Source organism: Panthera pardus, unplaced genomic scaffold, assembly GCF_024362965.1.
Source record: "Panthera pardus isolate Hobbes unplaced genomic scaffold, ASM2436296v1 HiC_scaffold_6, whole genome shotgun sequence".
NCBI lineage: Eukaryota > Metazoa > Chordata > Mammalia > Carnivora > Felidae > Panthera > Panthera pardus.
The window spans coordinates 42,081,890-42,106,616 of record NW_026526991.1 but is presented as its reverse complement, the minus strand read 5'-3'; the positions used below and the strand labels follow the sequence as shown (position 1 = coordinate 42,106,616).

The window sequence follows — 24,727 nt, the reverse complement described above, 5'->3', positions numbered from 1 at the left end:
AAATCAAAAGCCCTAGACCTATTCAAGATGGGAAGAAATCTTTATAGTAACCCTCCATAACAAGCAGGTGCCAAAAAGTGCTGTATTATCAGGGATAATAAACCAGTTCTCTTGGACAAAAGCCCAGATTCACTTTATCAGTGTGGTCCCAAAACCTCAAGCCCTGAGCTTAAAGCGGTCTCTGCCTGATAGTGTTCCTAAGCACCCACATATCCAAATGTTAAGTGAAAGGCACCTTCATCCTAGACCTCAAATAATTCATACAAGTTTTCAAGAGCAGTAAGGGCAAGAGAAAAGAATACAACAGAAATCTGTCCTTATAAAGACCTAAATGTTGTCAAAAGGACGGTAAACAAACTTATAACTATCATAGACAAATAACTAGGCTCAGTATCTGCAAAGAACGGCCATCTATTAAACATGATATGGCAAATTTGGCAAAGAACTAAATAGAACTTCTAGAAATAGAAATAATGGAAATCAAACTAAACGAACAGGTTTATCATCACTTATCATCGGAGAAATACAAATCAAAACCACAATGAGATACCACCTCACACCTGTCGGTATGGCTAAAATTAACAACTCAGGAAATAATTGCTGGTAATGATGAGGAGAAAGGGAAACCCTCTTGCACTGTTAGTGGGAATGCAAACTGGCACAGCCACTTTGGAAACCAGTATGGAGGATCCTCAAAAAGTTAAAAAATAGAACTACCCTACCACCTAGCAACTGCACTACTAGGTATTTATCCAAAGGATAAATACTGATTTGAAGGGGTACATGCACCCCAGTGTTTACAGCAGCACTATCAACAGCCAAATTATGGAAAGAGCCCATATGTCCATCGACTGATAAATGGATAAAGAAGGTGTGTACACACACACACACACACACACACACACACACACACACAGGAATATTACTCAGCCATCAAAAAGAATGAAATCTTGCAATTTGCAATATGGATGGAGCTAGAGTGTACTATGCTAAGGAAAATAAATCAGTCAGAGAAAAATACTATTATGATTTCATTCATATGTGGAATTTAAGAAATAAGAAGTATAAACATAGGGGAAGGGAAGGAAAAAATAAAACAAGATAAAAACAGAGAGGGAGGCAAACCATAAGAGATTCTTAACTATAGGGAACAAACTGAGGATTGCTGGAGGGAGAGTGAACTAAATGGGTGATGGACATTAAGGAGGGTACTTGTGAGGAGCACTGTGTGTTACATATAACTGATGAATCACTAAATTCTACCCCTGAATACTACTACACTACATTATATGTTAACTTGAATTTAAATAAAATCTTGGGGAAAAAAATGGGGGGGAGGGGGGGAACAGGTTTATCAGTAGACAAAACCAAGCTAGAAAGATAATTGAGGGAAGCAAGCTTAGAAGCAATCTTCCAAAATATGGCAGACACTAAAGGATACAAAATACTGATGTTAAATGATATTTGAGAATACAATAAAGTCTAACAAATATTTAATACAAGCTCTAGGAGTAGAGAAGAGAATGCAGAAAATATTTGAAAAAGTTAATAGGCAAGAATTTTCCAGAACTGATCAAAGACAGCCCTACAAATCCCAATCAGGATACATAAAAAAGAAACCCACACTTAGATATGTGAAAAAGCAAGACATTAAAGACAAAGGAGTCTTTCAGTCACCTCAAAAGCACAAAGAGAAAACATTCAGATTAATTTTAAACCCACAAAAAGACAGCTGTCTTCTCTTCAATAGACACCAAAAGACAACAGAATCCTCAATTTGCTGAAAACAGCCAAGGATCTTAGAATATTATACCCAACTAAAACATCCTCTAAGAATGAAAGTGAAACAGATACTTTCTGGAAAAAACACCTCTAGCACTTTCACTAATAACACTCTGTTAAGTATATTCTTCAGGCAGAAGGCAAGTGATCCCAAACAGATGTAATTTGCAAGAAATAAGGAGTAAAAAGGATGATTGCATTTATCTAAATAAACATTTTCAAATACCACCACTGCCTAGTGTGTTAAAAATGAAAACTATCACAACACTAAGTTGGGGTGGGGAGAGGGTGGGGGTAATGGATTAAAGTATTCTTACATCCCTCAGCAGGCATGCTATAATTTCCGGGATGACTTACAAAAAATTAGAAACCAAACATGCAATTTCCAAAGTAGAAGAAAAATAATTTAAATTTATAAGTGTATTTTTATACCAACCTAAAAGAAAAAAAAGATAGTCTGGACAAACAGAAAGCACATAAAAAATATTTAAACCTAAACATCATAATAATGTTCAATGTAAATCAACTAAAACTCCCATTAAAAATTGTCAGGGAGGATTTAAGAAAATCCAACTACATCCCATTTATAAGAAACACATCTATAACATAGGATATAGAGTTGCCAAGTGAAATATAATCCTAACCAAAAGGAAGCTGGTATCACTGCATTAACATCAAGAAAAATAAACTTCAAGGAATAGCATTACTAGAAATGAAAAGGTCACTCTAACAAAAGATTGAATGAATTCACTACCCAATATATGTAGTATTTGGAAGATCTCAATTGAAAGACATAGCTCATGATATCGTGACTGAAGGCAAATCTTAACCTGAGAACTTGTACACAAAGAAAATATTCCACTGAACAAAGAGGGAAAACAAGTGAGTGAATTAGACCACTAACTGATTATTTTGTGGTCTTGTAGTAGCTAGACGTCCAGAGACGTGTTATCAAATAACTTCTCACCATTCCAGAAATCTGAATTCTGAATTAAGTCCTCTTTACTTTCAGTAAGAGAGCTAACCTTTATGAAGCCTACTCTGTAAGGGATTATTACAGGCTTCCCTTTACCTGCAGGTAGAGTACTAAGCAACTTGCTCAGCAACAAATGTGACTCCCGAAACCCGTGCCCAGTCCACTATTCCAAAAACCAAAGTGCCTGCTCTATCAAAGCCTACGTTACATAGATTATACAGTAATATACTAGTTGTTATTCCTTTACAGAAAATGACTATTTCATGTGGAAACAGCCAATCACTAAAGATTACAAATGTCTGAAAGCAAGAGTTGAAGGGAACTGGTAATATCCCAAAGAGAAGATTTCCCTTTACCTGAGACCTCACATCTCCCTCCAAATACACTTTAAACAAATCTATATTTAAGACACTGTTGTCCTATTAATACTATTTTTAGTGGTCCCGAGGCTCAATAACTTTATTTGACTCCAACACAATCTTATAGTTTGAGTACCATATTCTTTAGGCTCAGTTTTTCAATTCTGGGAGGTCAACAGCCGACTTAGAACGGACTTGTCTTTGAGACCCAAGCAAAAAGGACTTCTATTTGAGAACACTGCATACCTTCTGTCCAAGGGAGCTCATTATCTAGAGTATCATCTGATCCAACAGCAGAGAAACATACCTGGGCTGGACTAAAAACTTGCTAAAAATTCACCCAGCATTATTAATAAAACCAATTTATTTACATGGTGGGGGGAAATACACACACACACACACACACGGCAGACAAAAAGCTTAGGAGCCATCACTTTACTATATGAAAACAAATTTCATGTTGGATGATTCCATGACCATAAATACTGTAGCTTTTCTACTGGAGCAGAGTGGAACTCAAGCAAGTGTGCTTTATGAATTCCAAGCTGATATATAGCTAACAGTTTAAATCAAGGGAACCCACTTTAAAAACCAATACAAAAGCCTCATAAGTCATCACTGCTTGGTTATGTAACCTTGGATAAGATCTTTGACTGCTCTGTACTTCAGTTTCCACATTAAAATGTTGATACTACCTACCTCTAGGATCATTAAATTAGTTAATAATACACAGTAATTTGTGCTGTTACATTATTTATCCCTGTTGTGTTTTTCTGTACCCCCTTTACCTTAGAAAATTAAATGTAATTAATTAAATGTAATAGGTAATTAAATGTAATTAATAAGCTCTTCAAAATTACAGCCCCCTTCCCCAATAAAAGTCAAAATGTACAAAATTTCTGAACAAGTAAAAATGTATCAAAGTGTGTAGCAGTAAAAGTGCAGTGTTGGTAACCAAAAGTACAGGGACCACTTTCTACGGCAAGTGCAATAATGTGATCTAGTGGTCTCATATCAATGTACTAAATAACTTACAAGGACTGGCAAAAGCAACAACGTTCACCTTCTAACCCCTACTCTGCCCAACAAGGAGAACTTTTTATTCAGATGAAATTAGTATGAAATGGCGCTTAATATTACTATTAAACAGGTCTTCCATAAAAAGAATGTTATAAATACCGTCCCCCACTTTTTCTTTGTAGCCTTCATCACAATTCAACATTGTATATCTAGGATTCTTTTTCTCATGTGTTAAGATATTATGCCCACATAGATGCTAAAATATTTACTCTAGGAATCAAATAAAAACAATTACAGCTTTGATCAGACTTGAGAATCTGAATAGACTGATCAGTTTTGACAACTGATCAGGATTCTTCCTAATCTTATTTTCATTAACATTTCAAATTTATAACCAAAAAATGAACAAAGTCGTAGTTCATTTTGACTTCTTCATACCTTAAAGTCAAATAGATTTTGCCTCTTTTAGCCCCTTTTCCTACAAAAGATCTGTTTTTTACATTTTTTTAATGTTTATTTTGGGGGGGGGGGGAGACAGCGTGCGAGCAGGGGAGGCGCAGAGAGATGGAGACACAGAATCCAAAGCAGGCTCCAGGCTCTGAGCTGTCAGTATAGAGCCCGACGCAGGGCTTGAACTCATGAACCACGAGATCATGAGACCTGAGCCAAAGTCAGACAATTAACCGACTGAGCCACCCAGGTGCCCCCCAAAGGGCTATTTTTAATGTAATCTGGGGAGTTGAGAATCCAATCAGTTACCTGGACACAATAATGAGCAATAGCATTTTGGATTAAATTAATTCTGGACAAGTGTTGGGTTTGAGTTGTTTTTTTAATCTCTAGAGAACAAGAACAGTCATGTGCCACATTTAGCATTAGCTTAATATTGTCAATAAGCCCAATATCAAATATAAGTATTTTGCAACAGATAAAATTACATATTTTTCAAACTGATACGAATTTAAAATTACATTTATCAAATTAACACAATGTTGACCTGATATGATAATCCATAAAGTCAAGCTTTCATAACAAATGTTTAGTTCCATCTATCCTCCAAAGGACCAGTCTTACTAGAAGTAAATTGCCCATTTTAGATTTTGACCATTAATTTGAACTCTTAATTTTAAAAAATTGTTATTTTATGAATTTGAATAACTTCAAACAAGCATGAGATTTAGTCCCAGATGGTAACTGGAAAGCTTATTTACCTCCCAATAGTTTGAAACAAGTTACTCTATAGGTAAGGTTTTCCCCCTTACCCAAAGGTACAATGTTACTACTTCCTAAGTAAAATAAGTACAAGAGTGTTAATGTAACCTGACAAGAGAACAGGACTTAAATATTAATCTTTTTTTTTTTTTAACGTTTATTTATTTTTGAGACAGAGACAGAGCATGAACAGGGGAGGGGCAGAGAGAGAGGGAGACACAGAATCTGAAACAGGCTCCAGGCTCTGAGCTGTCAGCACAGAGCCCGACGCGGGGCTCGAACTCACGGACTGTGAGATCATGACCTGAGCTGAAGTCCGACGCTTAACCAACCAAGCCACCCGGGCGCCCCTTAAATATTAATCTTAAAAGGTATTTTGATGCTAACTATTTTCAAAAAACAGCAAATTTTGTTTTGTAGCTCTTCTGAAACCAGGCAAAGTGTTACGAGCTTTTAAAGTGCAGTCATTACAGAACTAGTTACTAATCATTTATCAGGCAGTGATGATCTAAACTAGGGGCTTCTTGAGCCGGATTCATTCTTTATGTACTCTGAAAGCCTAGACCTCCCAGACAGACCGCATTCCCCGCCTCCTTTCACTGCCTCCATTTATGGGAAATAGAGGCACAGACAAGACAGCAAGCTACTAACTTGGCCCATTTAAGTTTACATTAATGCCTCCTTTCCACCCCATACTTCCTCCACCCGGCCCCCATACACCTTAAAAACAACACAGCTAGATAAGTAACCTATTTTGGGAACTTCAATAAAGGAACTAATTTGTAAGAATGCAAAAGAAGTCCTAACAGAATTAAGAAGAGTGCAGGCCAAATCGTTTATTTCCATCTTAGAACCGTTTACAGGATTAGATTAATTAGGATAAATTCTCCCCTAATATGAAACCGTGGTCAAGACACCCATCCAAATTCTAACTGTACTGGAGGTACACACACACACACACACACACAAAATTTTTGATAATAACAGCTACCATGAACCCTCTACACGCGTTAATTCTTTAAGATCCTAGCAGTGGAGGCCCTACTTCATCATCCATCACCTACCACACCAATAAAAAGATAAAGACCAAGGATCAGCAGGTAGAAGTTTGAAAGCCAAGGGCTGCCGGACTTATTTACTCACTACTAGTTCCCACATCCCACCATCTCCCGACAGCTCTCCGGAAAGCAAGGACAAGCCACCCGGGGGTCTCCAGTCGAGCCCAGGCGGCGGCCACGTGTCGAGGGAAGCCGCCCGGGGTTTCCCCTCCCAGCACTGTCGCCGCCTCCAGTGGGCGGAGAGCCCAGCAGCCTCGCAGCCTCCCCGCCCCCTCCGGGCCTCGTCCCTTCACATCCCCTCCCTCCCATCGGAATTCGCAGCCTCCGCCGTTCTTTCCATCCCCCAGCGGCCTCCCTCCGGGGATTATTTTTGAGGAAGCGGGGGAGTCGAGGAGGCGGTGGGCTCAGCACTCGAACCCGGCCGGCACGCCGGCCGTCGCCCGGCCCCCAGCGGCACGGCCGCCGCTCGGAGCGCCTGAGCGAAACCGCGGCCTCGCTCGCGTCCGCGCGGAGAAGCCGGTGGGGCTGAGGGGGCCGCGGCGCAGCCCAGCACGGCCCTCGGGCTTCCCAGGCCGCACCGACCCCCGCGCCTCCCCGGCCGCTCCCGAGCGTAGCGCCGGCCGCCCCGGAGGCCCTCGCGGGCTACGGGCACCAAACTCTGCGGACCGCTCGGGCTCCGGCCTCACGGGACGACCCGGGAGGCCCCAGAGGCCAGCGGGCCCCCGCTGTCGGCTCCGCGTCCCTCCCCTCCGCGCGGGCCGCCGCACCACTTCTGCGCCCCCCCTTTCCCTTTCAGGCCCCCATCCGTTACCGGTGGTTAGCACGGGGAGCCAGGCGGCCGGAGCTGCGCAGGCAGTGACTCAGGGCGGCGGCGGGAGGAGCAGGAGGCGGCGCCGCGAGCAGATGGCGCTAAAAAAGACCCGAGAGCCCGCCGCTCGCGCTCATATACAATTAGCGTCAGCACGTAGGGCCCGCTCCGCCGCCCCCCCCAGGCCTCGCCGTCTCTTAGCAACGCGGGCGGGAGGCGGGCCCAGGACGGGTTGCCTAGCAACAGAGCTGTCCTTCTTCCCCGACGACCTCCGCACCCTCCGCGGCTCGCTTGGGGTCCCCGGCTGCCCGCCTCCGCCCCCTGCCGCGCGCCGCGCCATCTCTTTTCTCCCCGCTGCGCTGGGAAAGAACCCGCAATGCCTTCGGCTGCTGGGAAGGGCCGTGACCCGCACGCTAGCCCCTGGCGCACCTCGCTTTCCTCGGCCCGTTGCGGGGCCAGCTGCCGCCCGCCCCTGGCCCGGCCTGATTCTCGCACCTCCCCGGTCCCCGGCAACCATTTTCTCTCCCCGCTCTTTTTTTTTTTTTTTTTTTTTTTCCCCTCTAAGAACAAGAGTTCTTTCCTCCTGACCACCTTGGCGGCGTCTTCTGCCGGTTTTGCTTCTCCTAAGTCGGTGGGTCTCAGTGGCTTCCGAGGCTGCCTCCTCATCCCTACCCCTCCATCCTTTTCCCTAACGTGCGGCGCGTTAGGTAGCTCGTTCTTGTGACGGATGAAAATGGCATTATTTGTTTAGTGTCCGTGTCCGTATGCTTTATAATGAGGACACTGTTGTTTCATCTTGCTGAAAAAAGTGAATTTGATGTAAATCCTCAGGCCTGTGAAACATCATGGCTGTTTTTCAGTTGGTGCTGGATTGACTAACGTTAACTCTTAAACCAGTGGTTCTCAAAAGTGTGGTCCCCAGACCCTTTCGAGGGGGGGAAGTCAAAAGTATTTCCATAATAATGCGAAAACGTCATTTTCCTTTTGCGTTCTCATTCTCTCATAAGTGTCCAGTGGAGTTTTCCAGAAACTACATGACATGTGACATGGAAACATTGAAAAAGGAAGCAGATAATAAAATCCAGTCACCTGCAGTTAAATCAGACATTAAGGAGGTTTGCAAAAAACCGAAAACAATGCCCCTCCATTTTTTTGTTTTGTAACGTAGTTACTTTATATATAAAACGTTCTTTCATGTTAATACTTAACTGGTTTATTGTTTTTAGATGAAATAATGAATACTTTTAAAGTTTCTTAATTTCTGATATGATAAATATCAGTATCTAGGATGCACAGAATAGTTATTCGGGGTCCCCAGGTTTTAGCCTATAAAGGGGTCATGAGATGAAAAAGTTTGGGAACCTCAAATGCTTCATTCCTTTACATTTCAAACTGCCTGGAGTCATCTATTGTAATGTTTACGTTTAGCAACTGTGTCTATTCCATTTTAGAGGGTACAGTTTTTCTTCTTGGCATCCCCAGCCTCATTAAAATTACTTGCCTTTCTCACTCTGTGCTACACATGCCTCGGCTTACCCTTTCATTTTGGTTCTTCATATGCGATCCTTTTTGTTTTTTCTCGATCTTCTTTCTTCATAAAGATCCTATTCAACAATGATGTAAGGTTAACAAGTATTATAATAATATCAGTAATGACTCCTCATGAGGAATCCGCAATACATAAACTAGGTAGACCAGGGCCCAATATGTACATATACTTGGCTCTAATTTCAATGGAAGCCTCAAGAGCATTGCATTCCAATTGAAGCTATGCACGATGCAAGGTAATTAGCTTATTGAAAATGAACTAGATAACTTTCACCTCCGTTCCTTAAATCTTTGTGGTGGTAGAACTTCTGAGACCAAATTGAGAAGTTAGCTGGTTTTCCATCCTGCTCCAGGAAGCCCCACCAATTTCTGTCACTGGTCTAAGGCTCCTAATTTATGATGCTTCACTTCTCACCCCACTTTATATTCTTTCCCCTTTTCTCCAGCCACCTCCTCCAGCTCTTCCTCCAGCTTTTTCCTTCCCTTCTTCCAGTGTATCTTAGCCTAAGAAATGAAACACTATTATATTGCTAATAATGCATGCCTTTTAACATGATCTTTTGCACCATAGTTTGTAAATCTAAAACTCTACCATTTAAGTCAAGTGAAGGTCAATCATTTATACATTCATTCAACAAATATGTTAGAAACAACTTGAGACTGGAAATACAGCATTGCAGAAGAAAGACAAGGTTCTTGGTTTTACTGAACTTATGTTCGAGTGAGGTAGGGCAAGTAACAGACAAGAAATGAAGTAATTTTAAATGTAAGTAAGTAAAAGAGCTATGAAGAAAATAAAATGAGACAAAGGGGTAGAAGGTGACTGACTTGTAGATACTGTTGAACTTTTCACATTGGCTCCTCTTAGACTCCCAAAACACGTAATGCAGTTAACTCATCTAATTTAATTACAATAAATGGTGGCCCTGGTCACTGATCTTGAACCATGCTTAATCTTTCATTTAAAGTTCCTTGTTATGGGGTGCCTGGGTGGCTCAGTCGGTTGAGCGTACGACTTCAGCTCAGGTCATGATCTCGCGGTCTGTGAGTTCGAGCCCCACTTCGGGCTCTGTGCTGACAGCTCAGAGCCTGGAGCCTGTTTGGGATTCTGTGTCTCCCTCTCTCTCTGCCCCTCCCCCACTCATGCTCTGTCTCTCTCTGTCAAAAATAAATAAACATTTAAAAAAATAATAAAGTTCCTTTTTGCTTTATCCCCCATTATTTTCATCTGGTAGATTTTTACATCATTGTAGCCCAGTGGTTTAGAAGAAGTGCGGCTTTGGAGTCAAATAGCCCAATTTTCATCTCGATTTTGTTGTGAAAGTTTAAACAACATGTAAGTTGCTTAACATGATATTTGACAGAGTTAACACCCAATAAAAGTTAACCATCATAAACTTCTTACTGAGCTTTTGTTTTGTTTTTATTTTATTTAAAGGTTGAGAGAACTCCCCTGAAGCTCCCTCTAATAATATCTGACACTATTTCTGTGAAATATTTTATCAAAAGCTATCTTGTCACAAATCTTAAAACATGTTTTCCTGAACTGAAATAATCCACACGAATTACCACAAAAGTACTATACTCCACATTTTAAAATACTGGATACAGACACTATAGAAATCAACCTGAAAAACCGATGACAGAGATAATTTCTTAAATGTGCTTATGTCTGTATTTCAACCCCTAAATAATGGAAAAGTGCACAAGCTTGAAAGACAGGCATAGGTTCAACCCAACATTCTGTGACCTTGCAAAAGTATTTACACTTTCTGACCCCTAGGCTTCTCCGTCTGTAAAATGCATTAATAATTCTATTTTTTTAAGTTTATTTATTTTTGAGAGAGAGAGAGAACAAGCAGAGGAAGGGCAGAGACAGAGGCAGAGAATCCCAAACAGGCTCTGTACCTCCAGTGCAGAGCCCGATACAGGGCTAGAACTCACAAACTGTGAGATCATGACCTGAGCTGAAATCAATAGTCAGATGCTTAACCGACTAAGCCATCCAGACACCCCATAAAGTGCAATAATAATTCTAATAAAATCAGGGGCGTCTGGGTGGCTCAGTCAGTTAAGCGTCTAACGTTGGCTCAGGTCATGATCTCACGGTCCATGAGTTCAAGCCCCACGTCAGGCTCTGTGCTGCCAGCTCAGAGCCTGGAGCCTGCGTCGGATGCTGTGTGTCTCTCTCTTTCTGCCCCTCCCCTGCTCATGCTTTGTCTCTCTCTCTCTCTCAAAAATAAATATTTAAAAAAATAATAATTCTAACAAAATCAGCCTCTTCATTAGCATGAGATAGAGAAATATATGTAAGTCCCCAGAGCAACAACTTGTACTTTAAGTACTCAATGAACATTTATTGTCACCAATTAATCAGTATGTAAAGTGTCTAATGGCACCAATAATAATTAGCATGTAAAAACTGCACAAGATATATATAAATAACTTATTTTAGTTTTGAATCTGGGTCGTTTTTCTTTTTCATTTTTTCCCCCAAATTATTCTGTAAATGCAACATAAAATCGATCAAAATTCCAGTGGAGAATTTTGGACAAGTTGTCTTAAATTTTTCTATCTCCTTCCAAAAAAAGATGAATAAATTTTCATTTGAAAATGTATTTTGCTATCATTTCTAATTGAAGATTGTATAAAAATGACTGTAAATTCACATGCAATTGTACAAAATAACACAGAAAGATTTATGTAAATTTCATCCCGTTTACCACAATGGTAACAACAATTCACAATCTTACTCAGATTTCCCCAGTTTCACCTGGATCCACCTGTGTGTGTTTCTGCCCTTAGCTCTATACAATGTTACAGTGTGTAAGTATGTGTATCTATTATCACAGGCAAGATACAGAATAGCTCAGTCACCACAAACATGGATCTCTTATGTTGCCCTTTGATGATAGTTTTTTTCCTAATTTACGTGACAAATATGGTTCTACCTTCCCAGATTTTACTTTTTTCCCCCACCTGCTTCACAAATAGACAAATTAGGCAGAAAATAGGCCATTCCTTTGTGTGGTCTTCAATAGTTTTTACCTTAACTATTTGCAATAGCTTTGCAATTGGGCTCCCTAATACTGACCTCTCATTCTTCTCTGATTCACATTGCCCAAGTTATGGTTCCAAATACAAGTCCAATCTAATCTACTTTGTCATAAACCCTGCAATGGCTCTTTGATGTCTACATGACAAAATAATGCCAACAAAGCCCATCTTAATCTGAATCCATCCTATTTTTCTAGCCATACCTCCCACTACCCACTGTCATGAACTCCATACATGATGACTTCGAACTACTCACAAGACCCTCAACATGCCAAGTGTTTTTATACCTTCTGCTCTTCTCTTCAACTTTTCTTTCAAAATCAAGCCCAAGTGTTTATCTTGGGGAACCTTCCCTAACTCACCAAGGCAGATCTGGTTGCACATTCTCGTTTGTTTTCAGACAGCTTTTTTGTATGTATGTTCCCATGTTACCTTCTTCCCCAACACACACTATACTAGATAATTAGTTTCTATAGGGCAGTGTCCTTGTTTGTGTATAATGACTAGAAGGGCAAAGGCCTTCAATAAATATTTGCTTGATAGAATGAAGTGAAAGAAAGGAAAGAAGCAAAGAAGAAAGCACGTGAAGGAGGGAGAAAGGAAAAAAAAAAGTCATTGAAATCAAACTGGAAATCATAATACTTTATTAAGTGATCTTTTTTTGAAGAAAATTGTATCAATTCTACATTTATGATAGGGTCCATGTAAGAAAATTTGAATCTAGTCTATGCAAGAAGATTTTTGGATATGGTTTAGGTGTTGTGTGGATATTTGTTGAGATACTATTTTTCTTTATCTATAAAACAACTTGTTAGTAAAAATAGGAAATATTGAAATTTTTGAGATCATAATGAATAAAGAAAATAAATTATATGGTATTGTTTGGAGATAATGGTGGTGTCCATTATTGGGAGACTAGTGAAATGTGGTGGATGCATATCATAGAATATTAGGCAGCAAAATGTCAAATGTAATATGGCAACAGGGATAGATCTGTGAAATGCAGCGCTTGCAGAATGAAACTACAATTAGGTACTATTACACACCTCTTAGAATTGCTCAAATTAAAACAAATGGTACAAAATGCCAGTAAAGATGTGGAATAATAAAAACTCTCAATCATTGCTGGGGTGCATACAAAATGGTACAGGCAAGGGTACCAGCATGGCTCAGTCAAATGTCTAGATTCAGCTCAGGTCATGATCTCACAGCTCATGGGTTCCAGTCCCGTTTTGGGCTCTGTGCTGACAGCTCAGAACCTTCGGATTCTGTGTCTCCCTTTCTCTCTGCTCCTCTCCTGCTCATGTTCTCTCTCTCTCTCTCTCTCTCTCTCTCTCTCTCTCTCAAAAATAAATAAACATTAAAAAGAAATGGTACAGTCATCTTGGAAGACAGGTTGGAAATTCCGTATAAAGTTAGATATACAGTTACCATTTGATCCAGCAATTTCACTCCTGGGTATTTACCCAAGTGAATTGAAAACTTATGTACACACACACACACACACACACACATGGAGGTGAATATTTATAGCAACTTTATTCCTAACTGCCCAAAACTGGAAGCAATGAAGGTATTTTCCACAGATGAACAAATAAACAAACAATGTACAATGGAATACCACTCAGAAATAAGAAGGAACAAGCTAGTAATTTACTCGACAACATGGATGAATCTCAAATACATTTTTACTAAGTGAAAGAAGCCATATTTAAAAGGTTACATAGGATATGATTCCATTTATATGACACACAGGAGAGGTGACATTACAGGGATCGAAAACATATAAGTGGTTGCCGGGGGTTGAGGAGGCATGAAGAATTGATTCCGAAGGTGCCACGCAGGAGGAGATTTTTTTACGGGAATGGAACTGCTCGGTACTCTTTTAGTCGTGAATACTTACAGACTTTACACATTTCTCAAAATCTATTTACTGGGTTCAAATTTTAAAAAATCAACCAAGATGTTGAGGGTGATGAATCCTAGGATGGTATTCAGACTGACTAAATCTAACTGTATTACAAATACATAATATAGTACCATTAACAGTACAGGTAAAAAAGGAACTGACTTTGAAAAAACAGAATTTTGACTAAATAAGGCTAAATAAAGGCAAAAACAGCTGTACATAAACACTGTATTCTGTTTGATAAATGTGTTTCTTTTTTTTTTTTATTTTTTTATTTTTTTATTTATTTTTGGGACAGAGAGAGACAGAGCATGAACGGGGGAGGGTCAGAGAGAGAGGGAGACACAGAATCGGAAACAGGCTCCAGGCTCCGAGCCATCAGCCCAGAGCCTGACGCGGGGCTCGAACTCACGGACCGCGAGATCATCGCGGGGCTCGAACTCACGGACCACGAGATCGTGACCTGGCTGAAGTCGGACGCTCAACCGACTGCGCCACCCAGGCGCCCCAGATAAATGTGTTTCTTATAGAGCTAATTATTAGAAATTGCAAAACTAATTTATCTGTATATGAGGTGTTTGTATTCATTTGCCAGGGGTGCGGTAACCAAGTACAAAACCGGGTGCCAAAGCAACAGAAATTTTACTGTCTTACAGTTTTGGAGACTAGACGTCTGAAACCAAGGGTTTGACAGAGTTGGTCCCTTCTGAGTGCCGTGAGGGAAGGATCTGATCTGTTCCAGGCCTTTCTCTTTGGCTCATAGATGGCCTTTTTCTACCAGGAGCTCCACATTGTGTTCCCTCTATGCATATGTTTGGGTCCAAATTCCCCCTTTTTTATAAGGACGCCAGTCATATTGGATTAGGGCTCATCCTAATGACCTCATTTTACCTTGCCTTCTCTTAACCTCTATAAAGATTACCTCCCAGCATGAGGTACTGGGGGCTAGGACTTCAACATATAAACTTTAGGAGGACACAACTCAACTTGTACTTATTAGGGTCAAACAAATACGTAAATAATCGTAGATGATGGCAGTTAGGTCTGTCATTATCAGAGAAAAAGATCATAAATAAGCAAGTACAGAAGGCTAATATGAGCCCTGTGGTGGTGGACTGGGGCCAGAGATATCAGTATGAGTTCATGTTTATAGACACATACATACATACATACATACATACATACATAGACAGACAAAAAGACGTGTGCATAATAGGTTTAGTATATATGCATGTATTTCCTAGCTCTGTCCATTTAGAGGGCCTAGAAGCATTCTAGTAACAATAAACATGCCCATCACCCAGATTTTGATTTCTAAATACCATTTTTCCAAGAGAAGGAGATATAGCTGATTCTAGGACCAGGGAGGGAAAATACAAGATAAGTCTGGAACATCCTTACACCATTATAAGTCTGAATAAACATAAAATAAAAGTGATGGGGGCATATCAGAAGGACACAGGAGTCAATTTGAAAGAGTTCCCAATGGCCCAAGCTGGAACAATTCAGCACCAAATTAATGATAGTATTGGATTATAACTCAAAGAATAAAATAAACATCCATGAGTCCATAATGATACAGAAACTATTGAATGAAAGAAAAGTAAATAGTGGAGAAGGGACAAATCTTCCTTACAGAAGAATTCCAAAGAATCCATGTAGATACTTCCCACTCCAGGAGGTGAAGACTAATTCTCTCCCCCTTGGTTATGGATTGGATTTAATGACTCACTTCCAAAGAAGAATAAAGAAAGGGAAAAATTTTAACTTTATAGTAGAGAAACATGACAAATATCACCTTAACTAAAACGATCAAGGTTAACATCATCAGTTATAAGTCGTGTTAATATCAAGAACTCCCTGATGGGATGAAGCAGGAATTAGTATTAAACACATTGTAGGGGGTGGGGTGGGGGAGGGGTAGAAGGGAATGAGAATGAAGTATAGAAGTAAAAGGGGATCAATTTCTTGATCTAGAAAGGTCGTATCAGGGACTTAGGAGGAGTTGCAAGATAAGTTTAAAAAAGAAGAAAAGAAGAAGTGGAATGTGGTTATGCATCTTTTGCCAATACTAGACATTCAGCATCTTTCATTTCTCAATATTCTATCTCTGCAAAATCAGATTGTGATTCATATTTTGAAAAGTTAGTTCTTAAAGCTAGAAGAAGCAACGAGCAGTGAAATTAGATTTGTCGTCAGTTGTAGCAGAGTAAATTTGAGCAATTACAGGATACTAGAGATAAAGTATTGAAATAAATTTAAAGTCAACAGTAACAATAATAGTAATCACTAATATTTATTAAATACCTTCTTTGTGTCACACACTGTCCTATAACGTTTTACAAATACTAGCTCACTTAATCGTCACAACAACACTATGAGATACTACTATGATTATCCCCACATTGTAGGTGAGGAAATTGAGGTCCAGAGAGATCTGGGTCCTGCCCCTAGCCCACACAGCCCATCAATGGCAGAGTCTGGATTTACATTTGTGGAACCTGGCACCAAAGCTGAGCCTGTAACGATCTCTTTTCTAGTTAAATGAATAAGATGTCCCAGAATTCAAGGAATTCACTCCAAGAGAAACAGACATGTAAACAAGCAGTTACAACTCAATGTAAGTGCTAATAATGGAGAAGTAGGTATTAGAGAAGACATCACAGAAGTGACACTGAAACCAAATCTTGAAGAGGAGTAAGGATTTGCTGTGTGATAAGAGCAGGACAGCATTTCTGGCTAGAGAAAAAATATATCGAAAAAGTTTTGGTCTAGTTGTTCAAGGTCATGTGAGAAATACAGTGGGGAATACAAAACCACTCAATGACTTCCACCTTTGAGCATGGGTTTCATATACAGAAAAATTCTAGCCAAATCTTGTCATGTGTTGGTACCAAGTATTTGTCAGTTCAGTTTGGGTGTATCACTCTCACATATGTCAGGCGTCAAACCAAACCTCTATTATTCCAGAAACATGACATCTTAGTAATGAAGAAGGTACATTTACATAGTTTCACATGATCAACGTTGTATTCTTTTTTTTTTTTTTAATGTTTATTTATCTATTTGAAGAGGGAAAGAGAAAGAGCGTGAGCAGGGGAGGAACAGAGAGAAAGAGAGAGAGAGAGAGAGAGAGAGAGAGAGAGAGAGAGAGAGAGAGAGAGAGAGAGAGAATCCCAAGTGGGCTCCATGCCAGCACAGAGCCCAACATGGGGCTCAAACCTATGGATTGTGAGATCACGACCTGAGCCAAAAACAAGAGTCGGATGCTCAACTGATTGAGCCACCCAGGCACCCCAAGATTGTATTCTTTATTGGTCATGAGCCAGATTAAATCTATTTTCCAAAATCTTATCAAACAATCTCTTTTAAAAACAATTTCAAAAAGGGGCGCCTGGGTGACTCAGTCAGTTGAGCATCCGACTTTGGCTCAGATCATGATCTCATGGTTCTTGGGTTCAAGCCCTGCATCGGGCTCTGTGTTGACAGCTCAGAGCCTGGAGCCTGCTTCAGAGTCTGTGTCTCCTTCTCTCTCTGCCCCTCCCCTGCTCGTGCTCTGTCTCACTCTTTCTCTCAAAAATAAATAAATGTAAAAAAAAAAAAAAACCAACCTATTTTTTTAAACAATTTCAAAAAAATATGTCACAAAAATCCAAGAGAGAGTAACAAACAGTAGGGGCTGAGGCAGCAAGCACTATGACTTAGTATGTGTTGGGCATTGTTCTCAGTTGCCTCCATGTTTCAGCTCATTTACCTCTCACGACAACCCTGTGAAGTGGCTACTTATTATCGCTATTTTATAGATGAGGTCACTGAGATACAGAGAGGTTAAGTAACTTACACAAAGTTGCAATTAGTTTAGTAACTGGTGGAGCCAGCATTCAATAAACTCAGGTAATCCCAGCCTGAACAGAAAAGAGTGATGCTATTTCTGTAATTCATTTCTCGATTCAACAAATGGTCTCCAACCCCGCTGCCAGGCCAGGAGTGGATTGTGTGAAGTCAGCCAGGTGTAGGACAGCAAGGAGTGGTAGGGACTGTGGACAACAGGAGACCATAGGCTTTGTTTAAAGCAGGCAGCTACTCCTCAGCTCTAGCCAGTTGTTGTCACGTGACTTCGGTATTATCAGATTTTCCAGTTTTTCAAGAGAAACTGACTTTACGTGAAATCTTCCAATTTGGGTGGAGCACGGCATGAAGTGAGTTCAGTTCTGGACGTGCTGTCTTTGAGATGGTTGTGAGATGACTCCAGCAGCCAGAGCCCTGAATGTGCAGTTCAGGAGAACAATTTCGGGGCAGGTATGGATTTAGAAATCTTCAACACAAAGTTCAGATGAGGATGGCCATGGAAAAGGTAGGAAGAAAATAAGGGAGCCAGGAACTCCAGCATTTAAAAAAGTTGGCAGAAGATGAGGCAGAGGAGACTAGTATCTGAGATGCCAAAGGAAGAAGGTGAATCAGGCAATATCTCCCAGTCTAATCTTGTTAAGGGTCCGTGTACTGATTTCCCTGGGGAGAGGGATCTCAGACACCGGTCAGAAGAGATATGATTACCAAGGTCAAAGCATAACTTTAAAAAAACTCTAATTTAAAAGGCAGAAGTATTTTGCTTCCATGTTCTCCAATTTCTGTGATATTTTATTAGAGCAATCATTACAGTTCCGTGTCTTCAGGGGTTCTTTCCTTTATCTGGTTTGCTCTTAAGACATTCGGAGACTTCTGAAATGCTTACCAAATTTCACCGGAACCACCAATAACAAAAAACTGTGATTTTTGTGGGAAAGCGACACCCATTTAGATTCAACAATTACATAAAAGCATTTTTCACACCTACAAGTTAAAACTTGGTTCACACGTCACGAATTATTTATAACTTTGCTCAGGCATGATTTTACAGTGAATTTAGGACCGCTTTGTCTATGAACAAGGAAAGTAAAGGAACCTATCGACCTGTTGGGTTTCCAGGGAGCCAATAAATAAAACCTATTTTCCCTGCCTGAGTTAGAACCAACTGAAAGAGAAATGGAGGAGGCAAGCAAGTGGGATGAAAATAGTTCCCTTCTTACGAGAAGGTAGGCTGGAGAACATAGTTTTCTACCTGCAGTGGACAGGCTTTGCTCACACTTCACCTGTGACTCCCACAGGCCTCACTGGCCTTGAAGGCCCTCTGTACCCTTAGCGAGGCAGAACTCAGACCTGGACAGACAAGGTCTGAAGAACAGGGAGCCCGAGAGGAGACTGGGCTCTGCTTGTCCAGTTCTTCCTCCCAAACTCCTCAGTCAGATACATCACTCCTTCTGCCCTGGGATAAACAACCCAAAGGAAAGAGTAAAGTAGGTTTTCCTGGTGGAGGTTCTTCCACACTGAAGCCTGAGGCCAGAGAAATGGAGGCCCTTGTAATACTCCTTACTGCCTTATGTCCTTTCAAGTTCAGCCTACAAGGCATCTCCTATTCTCACATAGCTAGCAAATGACTAAACCTGAACTCAGACCCAGATCGTATGATTTCAGAACAGTGACCTTCATATACCCTTGGGAGACTATGTCCCCAGGGTCTGTGGTTAAATATTATTCCATTTAATAATCCCATTTAAATTCATTGAATGGGCAGTTAGGAAAGAGGCAATAATGAAATAGCCAAAAAAGGCAATGTATGGGGATCCAGGAGACCTGGAATATGATTGCAACAAAGTTACCAACTGGTTGCTTGGCCATGGTCAAGTCACTTAAGTTCTTTATAGCCTAGATTTTTCATCTGTAAAACCAGTTCGGCAAGTCCTGCCTTTCTACCAACGTAGAGGAGCAAATAAGATATTTCATAAGAGTCCTTTGAACAACATCATGCTATATTAAGAGATACAGTAGTTGCTTCGGATAAAGCTACTATTTCAATAATATTAAGTAAAATAGGAAACCAGACTCTTTTTCTGAATGTTTACATTTAAAAAGCAAATGCTAGGGGCACCTGGGTGGCTCAGTTGGTTAAGCATCTGACTCTTGATTTTAGCTCAGGTCATGATCTCAAGGTTGTGGGAGCAAGCCCGGCCTCGGGATTCTCTGTCTCCCTCTCTCTCTTTCCCTCTTTCCGCCATTAAATAAATAACCTTTAATAAATAAATAAATAAATAAATAAATAAATAAATAAATAAATCATAAAAAAATGAAAAGCAGATGCTATAGAGTCAGGCAGCAGTAGATTTAAATGCCAGAGTCCTCCATATGCTATCTGAGTAACCTGGAGAACTAATTTAATCTTTCTGAATCTTGAAGGGGATCAGAATATATTACCCCATCATATTCCACTTTGGCATAAGGATTATTTTGAACCAAAGACAACTGAAAGCCAACAGATATCAGAAGAACTATCTGCCCTTCCCTTGTTGCCTCATATACCAGGACATAACTTTCCCTTTGAGGAAGGTCCCCCTCCTGTACCAAGGAAAGAGGAGTGACTCCTACCATCAAAGGTATCAGAGATGGGGAGTCAATACCAAGATGAGCTTGCATAAACAGACCTTCCTAAAATAGCCTCTATCTCCATTATTTCCCCCATATATTCCCTGGTCACTTCCCCGCAGTTTGTCATCCCTTGAAGTCCAAATTCTCTTTCCTTAGTTAAGAAGGGTATAAAAGTTCCTGAGTATAACTGTTTGAGTTTTGCTTGTTTTCTGTAAGCTCCTGTGCATGTAGTATTAATAAAAATTGTCTGCCTTTCACCTGTTAATCTGTCTTTTGTTAGTTTAATTCACAGGCCATCATGCACTGAATCTACGAGAGCAGAGGAAAAGTTTTTCATCCCTAACAAAAGTTTTTCCTCTTCTTCTGAATATGTGAATGCTTATATCTTTTTTACCTAATAGGGTTTTGTGCAGATTATATAAAGGGCCTGTCACACAATTTTCTCAATAAGTGTTAGTTTTCTTCCTTTTTCTTGTTCTACTCTAAGATTGACCTTATCTACAACAGAATTTGCCTTTTTATCGAGTGAATTTTATGTGTATAAACCATTTAACTGAACCATTAAAAAGGTAGTTTTTTGAGTAGCCTTCTTTTTTTTTTTATTGTTGGACTGATGACTAATTAAATAAACACGATTCCATGACTCAGCCTTGTCGAAGAAATTAGCGACCATCCTTGATACCCCTTAGTACCTGAATTTTAAAACACTAGTTTTTTTTTTAAATTTTTTTACTGTTTATTTATTTTTGAGAGAGAGAAAGACAGAGCATGAGTGGGGACGGGCAGAAAGAAGAGGGAGACACAGAATCTGAAGCAGGCTGCAAGCTCTGAGGTGTCAGCACAGAGCCCATGTGGGGGTTGAACCCAAGAACCATGAGATCATGACCTGAGCCCAAAGTCAGATGCTTAACTGACTGAGTACCCAGGCACCCCTAAAACACTAGCTCTTACCAAAATAATTTACGTATTAAGAAGTCTGCTTCTGTTACTTTCTAGCATCAGCACATAAATATAATGTTCATCATTAATTTAGTCACTCAATTAGCAAAGTTCTGTTAAGCAATTGCTGGATCTAGATGTCAAATTTTGTAATGTTGGGAACATGATTTTGTGATCTAGTTGGAGTAGTTCAGGATATATCCCAAATAAACATAATAAAAGGAAGAATGTAGTATAACAAGGAACAATAACCCATGAAAGTTATATAACCTCATGCCTTAATTTTCTAATCTGTAGAACAGAAATAACAATTTTGATCCCACAGGACTGTTAAAATCATTATATAAGTTGAAATTAGAAGAGTGATCCCCACATTCACAGCCCAGTCAGCCTGGGAAGGAGAATATCCCTTGGTGGAGACTATTATTTACCCACTAAAATCCATTCTTCTTTCCTTCCGAGGTAGATGGCTGCCTTCCTAGACTAAATTCCTTAGCCTTCTGCACCTTGAGGTGTGACTGTGTTACTAAGTTCTTGCCAGTAGCACATAAGCAAGACTAACGTGCTACGACTGGGCTGTGAATGATATGCCTTCTCTGGGTTCGCATGGTGCTTCCGGTTAGAGAGCCTGGTTTGGCGGCTAAGGGTCTTCAAGAATGTAGCTGAGGACGTGCCCCAGGGGGCGATGGAAAAACCTAACAGCCACCTTGCTGACTTGGACCACCCTCTTCACAAGGGTCATGTGACAAAGAAATAAACTCGTTCTCCAAGCTGCTGCAGCATGGGGTCTCTATCACCGCAGTTTGGCATCATCTGAACCAGTACAACCTGGTCTAAGGTTACAGCTGAGCCCCTAGAAATTCTCAGATGTGTTTTTGTATAACTAAGAGTACGGCCATAAGAAGTAAATGGCTCAGTATTGAATCTGCTTCTTATTTCTGGCAGGCCTAAGCAGATAAAATGGGAAGCTGAGAGGTAAAAGGATGCCCCAAAGAAATTAATACAACTCTTTAAGCTATCATGAAGCATTCATTCCAAAGTAAGGAAGGCAGCATTGCAAATTATGGGACAATTAAGAAAAAAATGTTTCTATTCCTCCTTACAAATTTATCGGATGTTACCGTCTGGTAACTAATTTGCTAATATATTCCCTTCGTGTATTTGTGTGTATATACGGGGGCAGGGCAGCAGTATTTGTGATTTGCGTGTGTTTGTGCATGCACATGTATATGAGAGAGACAGACAGAAACAGAAACACAGAGGCACAGAGACACAGTAAGACCAAGACAGAAAGAGAGGGAGAAAAAAAAAGATAGAAAAAGAGAGGAGAGACAGAGAGACAGAGGGACTCCGGATCCAGTAGTTACTTTCTAGATCATTGGACAAAAAAGTAAAGAGGAGGATCTAGAACTCATTCCGGTGGGAAACCTCACAAGGTATCAGATTTGAAGCATACACACATATTCTGGCTGTCCTACAGAACTAGGATTGCTGGGTGATTCTCTGGTGATAACACTGAAGGCTGTTTGCGTCCCTCTGAAATTTGGGTGTTGAAACCTAACCCCTACTGTGATGATGTTTGGAGGTGGGGCTTTTGGGAGGTGATTAGGTCATGAGGGTGGAGCTCTCAAGAAGGAGATTAATGCCCTTAGAAAAGAGACCTCAGAGAGATCCCTCATCCCCTCTGCCCTGTTAGAACACAGAAGCAAAATGGCAGTCTATCAATCAGGAAGCTAGTCCTCATCAGGCATTAAATCTGTTGGCACCTTGTCTTGGACTTCTCAGTCTCCAGAACTGTGAGACATGACTGTTTGCTACTTAGGTCCCATGGCATATGATATTTTTGTCATAGCAGCCTAAACAGACTAAGACAGACACCAACCTCGCCCTACAGACATACAACAGTTCTGTGGGACGTGCAGTGAGCAAATTTACCATTGGCAAATGCTACTCTATAGTAAATACCTCAAATGACTCAGGAGAAGGATTAAAGGATAACCCTGGGGCAGGCTGTGTGGATAAAGAATGAGTATGCAGTGGGGCACTTGGGCGGTGGGGTGGGGGTGGGGCAGTCAGTTGAACCGTTGAGCTTGGACTCTTGATCTTGGCTCAGGTCATGATCTCCTGGTTCATGGGATCGAGCCCTGAGTCAGGCTCTGCACTGATAGCACAGAGCCTGCTTGGGATTCTCTCTCTCCCTTTCTCTCTACCCTTCCCGCTCGTTCTCTCTCTCCCTCTCTCTCTCAAAATAAATAAATAAACATTAAAAGGAATGTGTATGCAGATAGATAAAGCTCAGAAGAGGGAAATCAGATGAGAAATTAGAGAACTGCCCCATCCAATGCAGTAGCTACTATTTACATGTTACTGAGCACCAAAATTTGGCTAGTCCGAACTAAGATGTGCTGTAGATGTGAAAATACACATCAGATTCCAAAGACAACACGAAGAAAGAATTGAAGATATGTTATTAATATTTTTCATGCTAACTATCTGTTGAAATGATAATGTTTTGGCTATATCGGGTTGAATAAAATACATTATTAAAATTAATTTCTCCTGTTTCTTTTTACTTTTTTAAATGTGACTATTAGAAACTTTAAAATCCCATTTGTGGTTTGCATTGCATTTCTATTGGACAGTATTGCACTAGACTGGGGGTCAGCAAATGTTAGCTCCCAGGCCAAACCCAGCCCAAAGCCTGTTTTTGTCAATAAAGTTTTATTGGAACACAGCCAAGTCTGTTTGCATATCATTTATGGCTGTTTTCTTTGAAATAGCAGAGTTGAATTGTTGTAAAAGAAACAAACTATTCAAAGCCTAAACTACTTACTACCCGGCCATTTACAGAAAAAGTTCTCCAGCCTCTAGTCTAGACTACAGGAAAAGTTATATTTAGCATACAGTTTAAAATTATTTTCTCTCGGGGCACCTGGGTGGCTCAGTTGGTTGGGTGTCTGACTTTTGATTTTGGTTCAGGTCATGATCCCACAGTTTGTGGGTTTGAGCCCCACATCGGGCTCTGAGCTGACAATGTGGAGACTGCTTGGGATTCTCTCTCTCCACTCTCTCTGCACCTACCCCACTTGCTCTCTCTCTCAAAATAAATGAATAAACTTTTAAAAATGTATTTAAAATTTTTTAAATTATTTTTTCCTGGGGGGCGACTGGGAGGCTCAGTTAAGCATCAGCTCAGGTCTTGATCTCACAGTTCGTGTGCTCCAGCCCCTCATCGGGCTTTGTGCTGGCACTGCAGAGCCTGCTTGAGACTCTGTCTCCCTCTCTCTCTCTCTCTGCCCCTCCCTGCTCACTCACTCTCTCTCTCTCAAAATAAATAAGTAAACTTAAAAAAAAATTCCCTTGACTCCTATAATTTTAGTAACTCCAACTTTAAGTAAAACCTGAAGAAACTATATAGGCTGCAATGAGATGTAGGGAAAAATAAAGTGAAGACAATAGAAAATGTGATTTCCACCCCCTATTCATCCTTCTGCAGGCATGTGCACAGAGGCAGCTGTACCCTATCAAGGAATTTTAGGTAGAGATCAAGATCAAAGTGTGTGTGTGTGTGTGTGTGTGTGTGTGTGTGTGTGTGTTCTG

At 40.5% G+C, this 24,727-nt stretch overlaps 1 protein-coding gene across 5 annotated transcripts in view; it reads right to left on the bottom strand.

Annotated features, from left to right (window-relative positions):
• NAP1L1 (nucleosome assembly protein 1 like 1) overlaps nucleotides 1-7,350 on the bottom strand; it is a 32,373-nt gene extending 25,023 nt beyond the window's left edge. For 3 of the 5 annotated variants that reach the window (XM_019455154.2, XM_019455155.2, XM_019455156.2), the window contains exon 1: nucleotides 7,219-7,350. The gene's annotated coding sequence lies outside the window, so the exon portion shown is untranslated. The remainder of the gene's footprint in view (nucleotides 1-7,218) is intronic. The other 2 variants (XM_019455152.2, XM_019455157.2) reach the window with 1 other exon arrangement.
• Nucleotides 7,351-24,727: the final 17,377 nt, after the last annotated feature.